The sequence below is a fragment of the Phoenix dactylifera genome, chromosome 5, assembly GCF_009389715.1.
Source record: "Phoenix dactylifera cultivar Barhee BC4 chromosome 5, palm_55x_up_171113_PBpolish2nd_filt_p, whole genome shotgun sequence".
Lineage (NCBI taxonomy): Eukaryota > Viridiplantae > Streptophyta > Magnoliopsida > Arecales > Arecaceae > Phoenix > Phoenix dactylifera.
The window spans coordinates 1,712,627-1,729,386 of record NC_052396.1 but is presented as its reverse complement, the minus strand read 5'-3'; the positions used below and the strand labels follow the sequence as shown (position 1 = coordinate 1,729,386).

Here is a 16,760-nt window from a genome sequence, read left to right as displayed (position 1 = left end):
TATAAATATATTCTTCCCACATCTTCATATGTGATGTATGAGCCTATGTTGCATTAAACCATCAAATGGCTTGATGGGCGTCAGAACCGGACACCTTTGCATAACAAGGGCACTTAACCAATCAAGAAATATGTTAATGAATTGAAGTTGCCTATTATTACACAAGTGAAAAAAGAATGAATCCCTTGGCACTGTGCACGGGAATGGCACGCTTGGTGTGCCAAGGGGTGAACACAGTGAAGGGCGAAAGGAGATAGCAATTGGGGGTATTGGAATGCAACATGACCAAGCACTCTAATTAATCAAGAGGGCATTAATGGAGCCGAGTTTGGAATGTGATGAGGAGAGGGAGGAAAGTGCAGAGATGGGGGTGGGGTCTGGAGAGATAGGGGTGAGGCCAAACAACCGGATCTGAACTATGAAGATATTGCTATTAAATTGCTGGGGAGTCGAAGAGCCATCTTTTGCACCGGCTTTCAGAAGATTAGTGCAGATACATAATCCGGAAGTGTGCATCCTGTTTGAGACTAGATTATCAGGACAAAGTTTGCAGAGGACCAGGAGGTCTCTACCTAGGGGGTGGGAGTCTTATGCAGTGGAATCCCAAAGCCTGTTAGGAGACATCATTCCGGCTTGGAAGGAGGGAGAATGTAAGGTGGATGTTTTCAATGGGCGTGAGCAACAGATTGTTATGGTGATTTCGGAGGGTGTTGGGGTGCCATGGGTTCTAATAGCAATGTATGCAAGTACGGAATTTAGGAAGAGAAGAGTGCTGTGGGGGGAAGTAGAAAGACTGGTATAGCAGGGGCTGCCTCTGATGGTGGTAGGGGATTTCAATGTTATAGATAGCCCGCAGGAGAAGATGGAAAGGAAGGCTTTTGCCAATAAAAGGGAGGTCAGAAAATTTCAGGAGTTTATTGCCGGGAATGGTCTGATTGATCTGGGATTTGTTGGTCCGCGTTTCACATAGTGCAACAATCAGCAAGGGCAGGCGAGAGTTTGGGAGAGGTTGGACAGGGTGTTTGTTACGGTAGAGTGGGTTCAAAGCTTCCTAGACTACAAGGTGAATCATTTACCTCGCATTGTTTCAGATCACTGCCCACTATTAGTAAGTACTTCAGCTCCTATTGCATATCAGTGCCCCTTTAGATTTAAGAATTTTTGGTTATCCTATCCTAGATTGTGGGAGATTGTCAGGGAGGCATGGAGGGTGCCGATGATGGGGGAGCCCATGTACAGGGTATCACGCAAGCTGGAAATCACGAAGCAGCGGCTAAGGAGATGGAATCGGAAGGTAGTGGGAAATATTTTTAGAAGGGTGGAGGAGATTGAGGAGACTATAGCTGAGATGCAGATCCAGGAGGTGCAGAGGGGGGGTTTGACGGATGGGGAGATGAGGGAGCTTAGAGGCAAACTATTCCAGCATGATTCTCTTCTTCGGCAGCATGAGATCCTATGGAAGCAGAAGTTTAGGATACAGTGAATCGGAAAAGAAGATCGAAACACCAGATTTTTTCATCAGTCGATGATTTTTCGGAGGCAAAGGAATAGGATCAGAGTGGCCAGGGGGCAGATGGGCAGACTACAGAGGATCTGGATGCCATTCAGGGGATTTTTTAGCAGTTCTATCGTGCCAGATGGACGGATTAGATGAGCAGCGAAAATCCGCAGATGGTACAGTCCCCGCTAGCCAAAGTCACAGAGGAGGAGAATGCAAAGCTGACCAGGCCGATCACTATGGAGGAGGTACAAAAGGCGTTCTAGTCTTTAGCAGAGGATAAGGCCCCAAGGCCGGATGGTTTCCTCTCCATCTTCTTTAGGAGGTATTGGTCAGTGGTCAGACGGGATTTGAGTGAGGTCATTCAGCAGTTTTTCAGCACAGCAGCAATGCCGGCGGATTGGAAGAAGATGTTTATCACCTTGATTCCGAAGAGGCAGGAAGCTACGAAACCGGGTCACTATCGGCGCATTAGTTTGTGTACCACCCTATATAAGGCTACAACCAAGATTTTAGTGGGCAGATTGAAATGCATCCTCTCAAGACTTATTTGCCCGAAGCAGGAGGCCTTTATTAGAGGGCGTAGCATATCTGATAATATACTGATTGCCCAGAAATTTATGCATGACCTATAGAAGGCCCCGAGCTGGAGAAGCCTTATGGAGATCAAATTGGATATGGAAAGGGCTTATGACAGGGTATGCTGGGATTTTTTGGACCATTTGATGGCCTAAAATAGCATGGACCCCTAAATCATGCATCAAGAGGCATGAAAGCCCTTTTTTCCCATTGACAATTATTTCTTATTTTTCCCTGAAATGAAAATGCTTGTGAATATGCATTGCATATAAATATACTCTTCCCACATCTTCACATGTGATGTATGAGCCTATGTTGCATTAAACCATCAAATGGCCTGATGAGCATCAGAACCAGCTACCTTTGCATAACAAGGGCACTTAACCAATCAAGAAATATGTTCATGAATTGAAGTTGTCTATTATTATACAAGCGAAAAAACACATAAATCTCATCTTATCAATAATGGTGAGGACATTAATCTTAGGTATGACTCCCTATGCAAAAGAAGGGCACTTAACCAATCAAGAGATGTGATTTTTTATTATTATACTAGTGAAACAAATATACAAAATTACAAGTGAATAAACACAAAACACAGACATGTATCATTTTATCCGTGATTTAAGTAAGGATGTACCTCAAGAACAACTTCAATGTTGAAAAGCATGAGGAATGGAGCACTAGCCATAAGAATGACTCCAATATCAAAAGGCATCAGGAATAGGATATTGGCCTTTAAATGACTCCAATACCGAAAAGCACAAAGGGCCTTATTTTCAAGAAAAAGAGGAGAGGATTGATGGACACATCTTTTTTTTCCCCCTTTTAGGTGATATTTAGAATTTAAACCATTGACCTCCTAAGGGACAAATCCTCAAGAGAAGAGACGCCAACTGAACATGTGTTTTGTAGTTTGTAAATGGAACGATAGAGATGTTTTAAGTCTCAGATCCTATTGAATCAACATGAGTTGTCTGAGTGAACTTGCCTGCCAACATGAAGGTTTAGAGGTTTAGGGTTTAATCTTATGCAAAACATGGTATTAGTGTTGGACTTTTGTCTACCCTAACACTTGTCACTGAGGCCTAATGATTGAAATGACTGAAGGATTGATTCTCCATGCGAAAGAAGAAAGGCTAGCTCGGAAGACTATTTGTTGTAGGCTTTTTAAGTTTAGTGGGCCAGGCCTAGCTCATCAATCATTCTAACAAAGAATAACCATCACACGGATCGGATTCTAAAAATAGACATAGTCCATAAAAATCTCTTCATAGGCCATCTATAGATCATCTAGTCGAAGCAGAGACTAAAAGGCCTTGCTCATCTTCATTTCTCAAGAGAATCATTCAATCCATTGATCTTCTCTCGCCTTTGAGTCGAAGGGCTCTTGCTTGAGTGGTTTGAAAAAGCTTACTCGTTCAATGGTGGACATCTATGACTTTGACTCTCTTGGATATGACATTCTCGAGGAATAGTTAAGAGGTAGTGTGAGCCTTGGTGTAGTGGTAAAATTAATTACTCTATTGTCCCTTGAAGATCACCGGTTCGAAATACAAAAATAGTATCTCTATATGCAAGAATAAAACTTGATATACCTGCATCTAGAACTTAGATGTTTCATCCTAGTTACAAGCATATAGATAGATGTTTGGTTGCCTACAATTGGATCAAATGCAAACAACTTCATTTTTTAGGCTCTTCGGCTACATCTAAAAATATAGATAAAAATGGTGAATTCCAAAAATGTAAGCTCTAGCTAGTTGCAACTTTAAAGGGCTATAATCACCTCCCTTTATCTCCAATAACCAAATAGTAATAATACTAGTATGATTATAATAACAAAAAATATCATGATATTATCATTGTTCTTTCTATAATAGTTTTTATATGATATATATCATATAGTAATGTAATGATGTTATATATAATTCTGATATGATATAATAATATAAGTATAATATAAAGATATGCAAATTTAATTATTATTGTTGTAATATGATAATAATTACTATAAATACGTTATTATCAATATTAAATAATTTATAAAACAAAAAATTGTTGTATACATGACTTGCTATTGTATTATAACATAAATCAGGTTATATAGTATAATATACCATTTTATAGTATTATATATGTATTCCACTATATTACATTACGACATAATATAAAATATTAGATTATATTATATTTAATAAAAATAGCTATTAATATTGCAAATATATTAATAATAATTTAATTTATAATAATTATATTATATAATAATAAGTATGATGATATTAATTGAGGTAATATTACTATATCAATTTTAGGATGATCATACCCTCTCTATGTTAAACAACCAAACACCAGTATTAAAGCTACAATTTTCATATGCAAATAAGCCAGACAAACACTTGCATGTATAAATGCAGAATTTCTAGTTACAATTTCATCTAGAGATGCTGGCATCTAAAAATATATATAGACAATCGAACAGCTCTAAAGTTGAAGTCCCAACAAAAATACAAGTTACACCACCACAAGGAGAAAAGACTGGTATCCCAAGGGACCTTGATTTATCATTTTAGGTTAATGGCTGATCAAAGGGTGGCAATGATTATATCATCACTGCCTAAACCCTTCTTCAAGCATGTTTAAGCCACGGATCTTTTAGCTCGAACGGGTTGGAATTGGACCTTTTTAACCTAAATTTTTAAATAGGTCGAGTATGGGTTAATAGCCTAACCTATGCATTGTCATCATAAAGATGTACAGGGAAGCATTGGGGTATAGCGATTAATCAGCATTTAATATAGGGCCGGTGCACCAGAATAAACTTTTCTTGGTGCTTCTCTCCCTGGAAGTTGGAATAACTTTTCTCTTTTAATTCAATGGCTATTTTATTTCTAAATTTCCAGCATTTGTATAAAACAGATATAAAGCATGAAACATTCTAAGCTTTGTGTAAGGAACTAAATTTAGAATACTAATGCATGGAAACTAAATAAAAATGGCAATTAAAGAAGAGATCCAGCATCAAGTTTCTCTTTTATATGGACGTCAAATTGGTTCAATTGGACTGAATTAGGTTAAGGGTAATTCTATAATAACTTACGAAAGTCAATCAGAAGAGCCAACCAATTGCTTTCCTCCATTCACGTTGCTTCATTATATGGCGCAATTCATGATGCAAATACAAAGGAAGGGACGAGAATACAACATGCCTAGTGATTTTTGAGTTACTAAAGCATTTATGTGGGCTAAATTAAGTCATTTTCATGTGTACACTATTTTTTAGTTCTAGTTGATAACATAAAATTGCAGTGAATAAGAGAGATCCATGATTGGTACTTGGATTTTGAAGCTCTAGCGATCTGGAGAGGCATCCAACGCACTTATCCCAGCGGCGTTGGACACCAATTAGTATTCTTAACAATCAAGATACAGCTCCTTGAAGTATATGCAGGCAGCTTGATGAGGCACAAAAGAGATACTAAAAAGAAGATAAAACATCTAAAAGCCTACACAGATATTGGACTTCAACAAAGAAAGCAATAATAATTGTGCAACAAGCATGAAAAATAATGAAACAAAAAGAAAGAAAGAAAGAAAGAAAAAGAACAAGAACGCATAATATTTAAATATTTTGGTTTATTGCATACATACATTGATAGAAACAATGCAAAAGTTTCGGTATAAAAAACTAGAGATTGCAAAGTATAAGTTTTTCTTACAAATCCTAACCCTCAATACATCCGATCTCTAGAACACTCAATTGCTCTATTCTTTTAGGATTACAAGAGACGTGTATGATAGAATAAGTCGATTTGGACTCGAACTGATGTCCTACAATAATTAGATTAGTTCAGCAAATATTCAACAATAACCGATGAGATCAAACATTCAAGTAACTTGTTCACTCCAAGAGGAGGAGAGAACAAACACATGACCTGGTCTATTTAATCGTCTCTTTTGCTTGTATTTACGATGGAAAGCATCAAGCATCCTACGCTCCACGCCAGAGAAAACAAAGAAAGCCAAGAACGAGAAACGAGATTTCAATGAGGAGCAAAATTCGGGGATTATATTATCTTCAGTATACGAAGCGTACGTGCCCCCTGAAGTCGTCGTCTTTTTCGCAGGCAGAGCCGACGCGGACTCGGATGCATGTCGCCCGGTCTCCATAAATCAGCAAGCACAGTAAGAAGCACTAGAACCAATTAAGCTAGTACTTGGCCAATCCACCCAGATGCCACAAGAATGGAGAAAACCAACATCACCATCTCTCTCTCTCTCTCTCTCTCTCTCTCTCTCTCTCTCTCTCTCTCTCTCTCTCCGTGGAACTAAAGTACTTGTAACGTCTCCTCTCTGCACAAAAACTCAGAATCCAAAAGCACGCATGGTTCGTTGTGTCATGTGTGGTTATTGACGCGGTCTTATCTGCCATTTTGGTCATATTTTCCTGGGACCATTTGAAGTATGGAAACCGGGCCCACAAGGTGCATGGGAGGCTGAAGCCCATGAGCCGAAGCCTATCCGAAGTTGAGACGCATGGCTGTCTGTAGTGCATGCATCCTCAAGCAATACATAGAACTTCTAGCTATAGTAATTGATAAGCTTATCCCAAGAGAATAAATGAGATAAGGATCCAAAAATCAAAGACCAAGACACCTGCAATTAAAGCTGGATAAGATTACTCGGTGCTTGTCTGACCGACCCAAATCGGCCGCTTAACTTTTTTGTGGGAATATTTGTTCCCAGCATTGCTCTGCTGCTCGGCATCCCATAAGATTGAAGACTGCAGATAAATTAGAAGTTCCAGAAGAGCCTGGGCTCAACTAGATAATAGGCTCGTTTGAGCTTGATTTGGCAGCAGTGCTCGATCATTTGAAAAAGCTCGGCTTATAGTTGAGACTATTTTGAACATCTTAGGCTTGTAAAAATAAATAGAACCTCTCAGTTTGGCTCAATAGAAAGGTCCTTTAAGCTTGGTTTGCATGATAAACGAGCCAAGCCTTAACATACCCAAATGTTCCTTTTATATGTAGAGCCGAGCCTGAGCAGCCTACTTCAGGCTACTACCAGATCGGCTTGGAACCTTCTCACCCCTACACAAGGCATGCATTGCAATAATTTTCCGGGCAGCTAAGTGAAAATTGCTTCCCATCGGTTAGACAAAGTAGTGCGGGTACAAACGCTGCCCTGAATCGTTTCAGTGATGTAATGGTGTAAATTAGCATTATGACAACAATAACCAAAACGAATAGCTGCCATTATTGACCAAATGAAACAGAATATTATTTTCAGAATCAAAATATTAACTATGATGTGTTAGCAATTACACAACATACAACATTCAATTTTTTGGTTGGATCGGCATCTGTATTCAAGTAATAATCACCATATGCGTTTAAGAAATTCACTTCATCCCTATCATAGGACACATATCTTGCCTAAGGATTTACTTTACGAGATGAACCAAGCATGCTTGTCATTACAAAGCAAATATTCAAACTTGACCCGTCAAAAGACAAACAAGAAGTTGGCTGTTCTTGTCCAGAGCTTCCATAATCCTGTTAGATGCGAGGACCATGCATTCAACAACTTTTATCTACATCATTCCTGTCATTGGAAAACTTAGTTTGGAACCATTGGAAGTACTTTAAATAAAATATGGAATTCCAAGAATTTTCATAGTTGATATGGCCAGGTTACATTTTTTTTCCTCCACTTTCGGTGACCATACAGGAGGAAAAGCCATCAACATCATACGGTAAAAAACTGTAGAGCATCTTTAATTGATATAGCCAAAAATATAGAAGGATCAATATCTAACAAATGGAATTACCATTTAGGGCACAAGAGAACAAAATGTTTTCCTTTTATTGAAAAAATATCCATGTGAAGATATAGTCCGAAAACACTCCGTACCAGTAAAAGCATTGCAAACCAACAGGTGAGCAACTCCGGCTGACAAAAAACCAAGGAGCAGTGGATGTAATGCAACAATTCAAACATAAAATGACAAAATCATTTACTACAAAATTCAATATATATAATTATACATGATCACACGAGCTCAAGCAGGAGCTAAGCTGCCCTAAGATGCTTTAGGACATAATCCATCTCTTCCAGAATCAGGACACAGCTGTGAAGTTAAAAGTCAAGCGGTCTTAGAGCTCCCTGAACTATGTCTTGGACTGTCCTGTTGTGCTGGCAAACATCTGAGATCTCCTCGAGTGTAATTGTGGGGACAGGACTATCTGATCCTGAAGCTGCATCCAATATAGCTCTTAGGAAGCACAAACATTCAGCCTCTGTTACGGCTGTGGCTGGTAGTAGCAAAATGTTCTCATTAGGGTTAATAGCACATATGCTACCTGTGGGAACGGAGGGAAAAAACAATTAAATAAATAATCGTATCATGGTAGAGAATGCACAATACAAAAACCAATAAAGATGAAGCACAAGTACCTCTTCTAGTCGAGAAGATGGAAGTGCTCCAGTTAATGAAGCAATCAAGATTCTGGTGAGAGTTGCACCACGAGGAAGTACCACACTGTTTATAATTGACTGGTACTTCTCTCCAGAAGAGCAGTTTGCAAGATCAAAGACAACAGATAAAAATGTCAACATGGATTTACAAGCATCTCTGCATCAAAAGCGAAGCAAGAAATCAGATGTAGTTGTCAGGTGACTAAATCCCTAACCAACAAAGTAAATGAAAACTAAATCATTAAAGCAGTAGTCTCCATGCCCCCCAGGGTTAATTGCAACCAACAAGCCTACATTCATCAGAAAATTAATTAAACCTAGATGCTTACAACCATGCTACTGGCCCCACAAACAGCAGGGAAGTGAACTCATGAGAATCATGGTTAGAAAAATTATATCTTTAAAGAAACAACTATCCTAACCAATAACAGCATATTGCATCTTGCCAAATTTCAACTGCCTGCCAGATTTATAATTTTCAAAGGTGTGATTTTTTTGGTGAAATATGTTAAAAGCATGAACCGCCAGCTACCAGCAACTGACATACCAAGCAAAAACTCATGTTTCTGAGAAAATTAGCAAAAGATGAGAGAGAGAGAGAGAGAGCATAGAGAATAAATGTCATATCTAGTGTATTGTATTGCTTGGGAACCTTTTGATGATCAGAAACCTACCTATAAATATTAAAATTACTAAGCAAATAAAAACACAAAAAAATCCTGAAAATAGCCAAAATTTTTTGTTATAAAGCTAAAACACTTCTTTGTTTAAGTTTTTGTCCACCAAAAACATTTTTTTCTTGAAATAGCAAAATATTATACACTTCTCTGCATGTATGTTCCTCGATTTTTGTTATTCATCGCAGCTTAACACCTACTAATAGAGGCTAGTGCAATTGTAGGTAACAATTATGCCAGAGGATTTTGTACTTATATAAGGCAATGCATTCGCAGCTTCCATCAAACATCAACGATCTAACAAAGTCCTGGCAGGCAGGAGGAAGGACATGAAATCACCTGTGCTATATAGTTATCCCAATCATTGAACAGTCAATTAACAATGGAAATATAGAAGAGGGAACAAATAAATCGGGGCAATAGCGAATACATCTCGATGCCAACAAATCACAGTCATCTGCTATGTCTGGTCTAGCTGTGAAGTCCTACATTATAAGAAAATGAGAATAAAATTTAGTCATTTTACAAGTAGAAATTGCTAAAAGAAGCCAGACAGTGACTTTGTAACTCAATATAAAGAGTCAAAGAGAGAACTAATTACTTGAATTGTCGCAAGAAGCTTTATTATATGGCTCAAAACAACTTCAATTAAACTTCCAAGGTAACTTGCACAAGATGGATCTGACCCAAATATCTGTTTTATTATAACATATAAGTAAAAGAAAAGATAAAAAAAATAATAGTTAAACTTGGACTCAGTAAAGATAATAAACCTTTATAACTTAACTGGACAGGTAAAGGAAGCAAGGTTGGTTGTGTTGCCGATACAATGCTTGAACTTCTTCTAGCATTGCAACAATGGTGATTCTCATGTATCTATTACACATTTTCACCTTTAGGACCAAAGAAAGATTTAACTAATAGTTTAATTGAATAGAAACATTAGGAAGGAGATCAATAAGCAATTTGACAGAATACATGTATATCATATAGTTGACCTTACAATTAATAAATAAGGGTAACTAGATATTCAGCTTCCAGCCCATAAATGTACGTTAATGACCAAAGAAAATTTCAAAGATGATAAGTACGCCTTTATGTTCCTTATGCTCATAGTGAAGAAGCATAAATATATCGAGTGAATTTACGAAAAGCACATTACTTCTTACAGAACTTGGTTGAAATAGTTATGCCATTCATTTTAGATACAATTTCTGAAATACGGGAACCATTTGTCTACAATTCACTTATCAAGGGGAGCCTAAAGAAGATAAATCAGAAAATTAGTAATAAATAAGTAGAGTTAATGGGGCCGGAGAATGTTAGCACGAGATTAAACTGATAGTGTTCATTACAACTATGACATTCATCAGCCATTCTAGAACTCTCTAAATTCTAAACCTTCAAATAAAGTCCAGACTTCATAATTTATAGCTATATGTCAAAGAGAAAAGTGGCTTAAGCACCATCCTCTCAGAATAGTTGCAGATAGGAGAGGGAATAACTAACACAAAATTATGAAGTCATAAGAAAGTAAGGATACACATATATTTAATTAAAAGCCATTTAACAGTCAGACATGTCCTCATGCATTTCCCATCCCTCCTGAAATATTATAAAATTTTCAGCTCCAACAGGATGTGCACCTTAAAAGAAAAGGCAGAATCATGATACACATCATTTCCCTTCTTCAAAAACACAGTCAACTATCCTCAATCTAGGGAAGGGCACAGAAGAACCGAAGTTTTTACCATTATATAACAAATATGGCACTCAATTTTTAAAAAATAAAACTAACATTTTTATCCAATAACCTGAACTAGTACTAGTAGGCACCAAGGCATTAATAGTCATAAGGAACTCGTGCATATTATGCTACCAGACAATCAGCACAGGCACAACGCATGATACTTGATCCATTATTGTAATACACATCTCCATTTTCCACTCATGAGAAAGAAAAGGAAGAGAAAAGGATAAAAAAGTTTTTGCTGAAATTGTGTATTTGCCACCACCCTAGCGCTTCTTATGCAGTACATATTCCACATGGTATTGATTCAGAGTCTTGGTGAAGAACATAGTACTATATCATGCTAGAGATTTACCGACCATATAAATGCATTAGCAGGTTATTTAATATCATTATTTCATAGCCATCTCTGCTAAAATACTTGCACAGGCCGTACTCGCTGAATTGCATCATTACACATTTGCATTTGTTAACAAATTATACTATAAAAAAAATCAACTAATGTGGATAAAAATCAAGGCGTACATAACTTAAGCGTATAAATTAAGCTAGAATATCTTTTCGATAACTGCAGCTTGTTTCTTTCCTCCAATAAAAACCACTATCACAATCTCCGGTCCAAGCTTTCATTGTTCCATATAACATCCTTGGCTTTTGCAAGGATAAAGGATGATCAGAAACTAGATCTATATAATTCTTTAATATAGCTAGACCTTAGTGTAAGGCATTTCGGCCGTAAATAAAAGCAAATATGCTATAAATATTTAAACATGGATCAGTTATATGGAATGACAAAAGCCAAATACCATTCAGAACAGCAGTAACATATTTTCTATTGTTCTCTCTTCCTTTATCTGTAACACTATTTCAGAATTTAAAATCTGATAGACCAAACCAATAAGGTACAGAAAACATTTTAAAAAAACAGTAAAAAAACCAAACGAGGAATTGCCAAAGAATCTAATAGCTCATATTGATTCTCATTCATATATTTTCCCAATTTTCCTGCAAAGAGGGGTAGATTGGGGAAGCCTTGACACACAAAGTTAAATCCTATTCTATTAAGCATGTAAAACTGAAGATCCAAGACTTTATTAATTAAAACAAATAGAAGAAATATTTTGAATGACAAACCAAGAGAACAAAGCTTAGCAGCAGGATCTTCCATTTAGGGCGACACGCATGCTTCCGAATCTCCTTGGGAACCAATCCCTGCTTCCTAACTATTTTCTTATTAAACTTTTTTAAGAGACCTGGTTCCAGCCACACCTAACACACTTCTGGTAACTAAGAACCAAAGTATTAGGTTTCATTTAAAAAAAAGATAAACATCTTAATGGAAAAAAAAATCAAAACCCCAATATTTTTCCATAGATAATTCGCTGGTCATTTTCATAACTGGAATTAATGTGGTCAACAGTCCCCTTAAGAGTGTAAGAAATGAAATATTATATGTTCAGATGAGTGACTTGATAAAATCATATGATGAGTTCAACCCAGATAAATAGATCAATAATTATCATGAATTAAACGAATACAGTTCTTAGCAACCCGAAAGTTTTCACACTGGTCCCAGCTTCCAGAGTGCGATAAATAAATCAAGAAGCATGGTTATAGTGATTCTTCAGGTGACACATGCATCAATTAATCAAGCAGAAAGAAATAACAAACATTTTCACACCTCATGAACAAAACTAACTCTGACTTAAATAAAAATGTACAAGATACTCACATATAAAGAATCACATAAAGGACAAATTGCTTCAGATGGTAGTTCTTCAAGTCCCATTGTACCTATATGCCACAATTTGCAAATTTTTAAACTAAAGCTACTGGCACTATGAACAACCAAAGAATTATTAACTCTCAAAGGATGTGGCCATTTCTTCATGATTTTAACATTACCTTGCTTCTGAGAGTTTGAGAACAAAAAATGAGAGTTTCTATATTGCTGTTAGCATCATGAAGTAAATTATCAGCAACCTGTGACGAAATTCAAGTCATCGATGTAATGAAATAACACACATCCACAATGTTCAACCAGAAATAAAAGCATAGTTCATGAAATGGAATCAGTTGTCAAAAGGGAAATAAGAAACAAAACTATAATATTCAACAACCATACTTGACAGGCCTTATCCTATCAGGGGATTGCTTCATGAGCCAAACTTCACTATTTATCTCAATCAATGTCAGGAAACTCTGCCGTGACAAGGTTTCTTAAGTTATTTTACAACATCTGTCAAGATTCTCAAAGATCTTACCCCTCATTCCTTATAATTCCACACAAATATGAAACCTTTATTCCATCAAACCCCATCTAGACTTTGTTCAACTTGAGTTTCTTTAATTCCATAACTTTATCCCCTACTAATGTATTCTAACCTATTTCTAACTCTATCCTTCGCAATAAAAGTGCATAACATTGCAATGTGTATCTACTGCAACTGACACTCTTTCATTACTTAATAGTCAGATTTATACAATGTCCTCAGCCTTGGTATTATCTACTAATGTCTTCATTCGGTTTTAATAAACTGGGATGATCACAAAACTCTGGGAATGCATCTCCATCTTAGCCTAGATGTCCTGGGGCACAAGGCTTTCACCATTGCAGAATCTGGCGAGGGTTAGACTTACCCCACATGTGGAGAGGTTGTTTCTGTATTTTGAACCTGTGACCTCCAAGTCATCATGGAGCAGCCTTATCATTGCACCAAGAATCACCCTCTTGCATCTCCATCCTAACCCCCATCCTACAATTTATTGGGTCTCTACTACGCATATGACTTACATGTAGGGAGAACTCATTTTTGTTTGCTTTCTGATCTTCATACACTGTATGCATACTAAGATTTGGCTCAGCTGGTCTTAAATCCTTCTATAGCCTTCTCTCATAATTCCAATTAGATATTATCACCATATTAAGGAATAAAAAAATGATAGGCAAACCAAGTACACCACAATAAAACCTGAGTATCATCAATTAACTTGCTTTGACAAGTGCAAATAGATTGAGAGATAAAACTGAACCCTGTTGTAGGCCCATTCTACCAAAAATGTCTTGATAATATACTTACACCTACTTCTCATCTTTGGTATTGCTCTTCTAATTCAGCTTTGACATATCGAATATTCATGATTAGAAAAAGCCAAGGGTTGTGTCACAGGAAGGAGAATGCTCAAATTTAAAACTCAATGGTAGACATGAGTTGACCATGGAATGACACTTTTACAGCCACTATAATATATAATTTTTGGAAAAACTTAATCATTACTCTGACCACCAAAGAGGAGCTACCTCATTAGAATAGCACTATTGGTTAAAATTGTTATCTATTACACAAGATCTCACAGTTCTTGGCCTCAGGTATGACTACTTCTTGATGTTTATCACTGAATACGTGCAGACCAACCACAATACTATCCATCAAATAATACATGGAGCATATTGGGATACAAGGTAGATTGATATTAAAGTAGCATGTCCAATGTGGATACATATACAACAGAATATGAAATGACATGACATTGTACGGGACCACAAAACATGCTACATGGGCAATCATGCTGCCATTCATCATCATGAATTTTCTGTGACAGCATGACTCCATCTATAACTGATATTCCTTATGTCGCAACCCTAATGGTAGTAAAAAGTACGGAGGTTAAGAAAATATATATGAGCAACAGCTCTTGGAGGGGAAAAATGGCATGATGTTCTCGATGAAGAGAGACAGGGGAATGAAGGCCAGAAAAAACCTTGGTTGTGACAAAATAAAGGTCAACAATCATGACCTATTTCATCAATTGTGCCAGTTCCCAAAAAAAAATCTTCAAGGAATTTTCTTTCCTTGCCATTCAGAGAAACATAGAAAGAAAAGAACTTTATCAAGGAGCAATAAGCGATCATCTGCAAGCAACAAACATATAACGGCAGCAATTTTTTTTAAGCAAACAAGATCATCACCAAACAAAAGGAAGAGATTACAACCATAAAAGCTCTGACCTGATGTAATTTTCTTGGGGAAAAAAAAGGAGAATCAAGAACTGTCGAAACCGTCCACGTGAGAAACATAAGGATCATTTATCAGATTCATTCTTTATGTAATTTTCTTTCATTCCATTAGAAATAGGAAAAGAGAAAAGAAAGAAGAAAGGAACTCTATTGACAAGCTTCTAAAACAAGATATTATCGGCCACAACATCTGATCCAGACCCCCGACCATCGAGAAATAATGCATTACTCCCTTTCAAAAATTTTACCGCCGAGCAAAGAAATAACGCCAACACTAGACGGAAAGAGAGAGATAAAAACTGAGGCAGACAAAAGAACTCCGACGATCGGAGCAAAAGAGGAAGGCAGCGCAGGGAGGCGTGTGTGCTTACCTGCCAGGCATCGATGGTGTGCTGGAAGTCCTGGAGCCATAGATCGGCGTGGGTGCGGACGGCGTCCGGCATCCGGCGTCCGGCGTCGTCAGGGTGGCGGTAGATGGAGCTCAGAGTCTCCTTTACCGTGTTCTGGAGCTCCATCGCCTCCGCTGGCCCCAGAATCCTTCTCACTCCGACAATTAAGGCTAGGGTTCGTAGGGTTTTGAGCGAGGGATTTTTCCCGCCCAAGCCTCTCTGCTCCCCTCTGTATTCGAAATCGATATCGAGATCGAGATCGAGATCGAGACAGAGCGATTTGTACCGATTAGATTTCGCCGAGAAGATGGGATGATTTATTGTCGTCTGCGACACGTGTCACAGATCGGAGCCCAGCGGTCCTCCCACGGGCGTTCTGATGCGACCAGGCGGTGGAGATCTGTTGTCTCATCTGGGCCTTCGTGACGCCTGGAGATTCGCGTCGGTGATTCACGTAATTTTCCTCCTTTCAAAATTTGGGGCATAAATTTATGGATGCAGCTATTCCGATAACGCCGAGGACTCAAATAAAATATTAGCTTTATTCTTTTTATAGGGCAATAATTTTTAAAAAATAGTTTTTCTTTTGAGGGAGGAAGGGAGGTGTATTTTTTCTAAATCCACATATGCCAAAAGGCAAAGTGGTGCACAAGCAATTTTCTGTCAAGTTTTGGGGTCAGATTGTAGTTTTCATATCATTAGCTATAAGATATAATGTGATCATCTATACCAAGCACGGGTTTCGCTCCACATCAACAGTACGCTAAACATATCTTAGATATTTAATTAATATTTTTTAGTTATTTTTTTAAAATAAATTTTTAAGTTATTACAAATGATATTGATAGTACTAGTCTTTTATGGGTCTTTATACAAAATCATTACAATGATCCCCAACAATATTCTTTTAGCAGGATGAGAGTCGCTCCATCGGCATGTGTTAGTATCCACTAATGTAATATCTCAAGATTTTGTTGCAAATACGAGTTACATGCGGATGGGACATCTCGGATTAGCAAGTCTAAACAAAATCAAAGGTAAAAAATAATGCATCGAAATAAAAAAGAGATGCATTGGAAAGCGAAAATTTTTATAGGGCGCCATTATGCGCACCCGCACTAACTTGCAAATTTGTTAATCCAGTGAGTACTGCAAGCTATAGCTTGAGTTTCTCCAGCCCCTAAAACATTCAAGTTTTGTTCTCAGTGCATTAAACGAAACATCCATTTTGCTCACCCTCATTTTAAAGCCAAGCAAGCGGTAAATTATTACTTTCACCGATGCTTTGTTACATCACACCTTTTGTCGACACCTTTCGATCGAAATTACTACAGATATTTTTGTTCCTAAGTTCTTGCAAACCAATAAA

At 37.4% G+C, this 16,760-nt stretch overlaps 1 pseudogene; it reads right to left on the bottom strand.

Annotated features, from left to right (window-relative positions):
* Positions 1-7,906: 7,906 nt before the first annotated feature.
* LOC103704006 lies at positions 7,907-15,640 on the bottom strand (annotated as a pseudogene).
* Between the last annotated feature and the right edge of the window lie 1,120 nt (positions 15,641-16,760).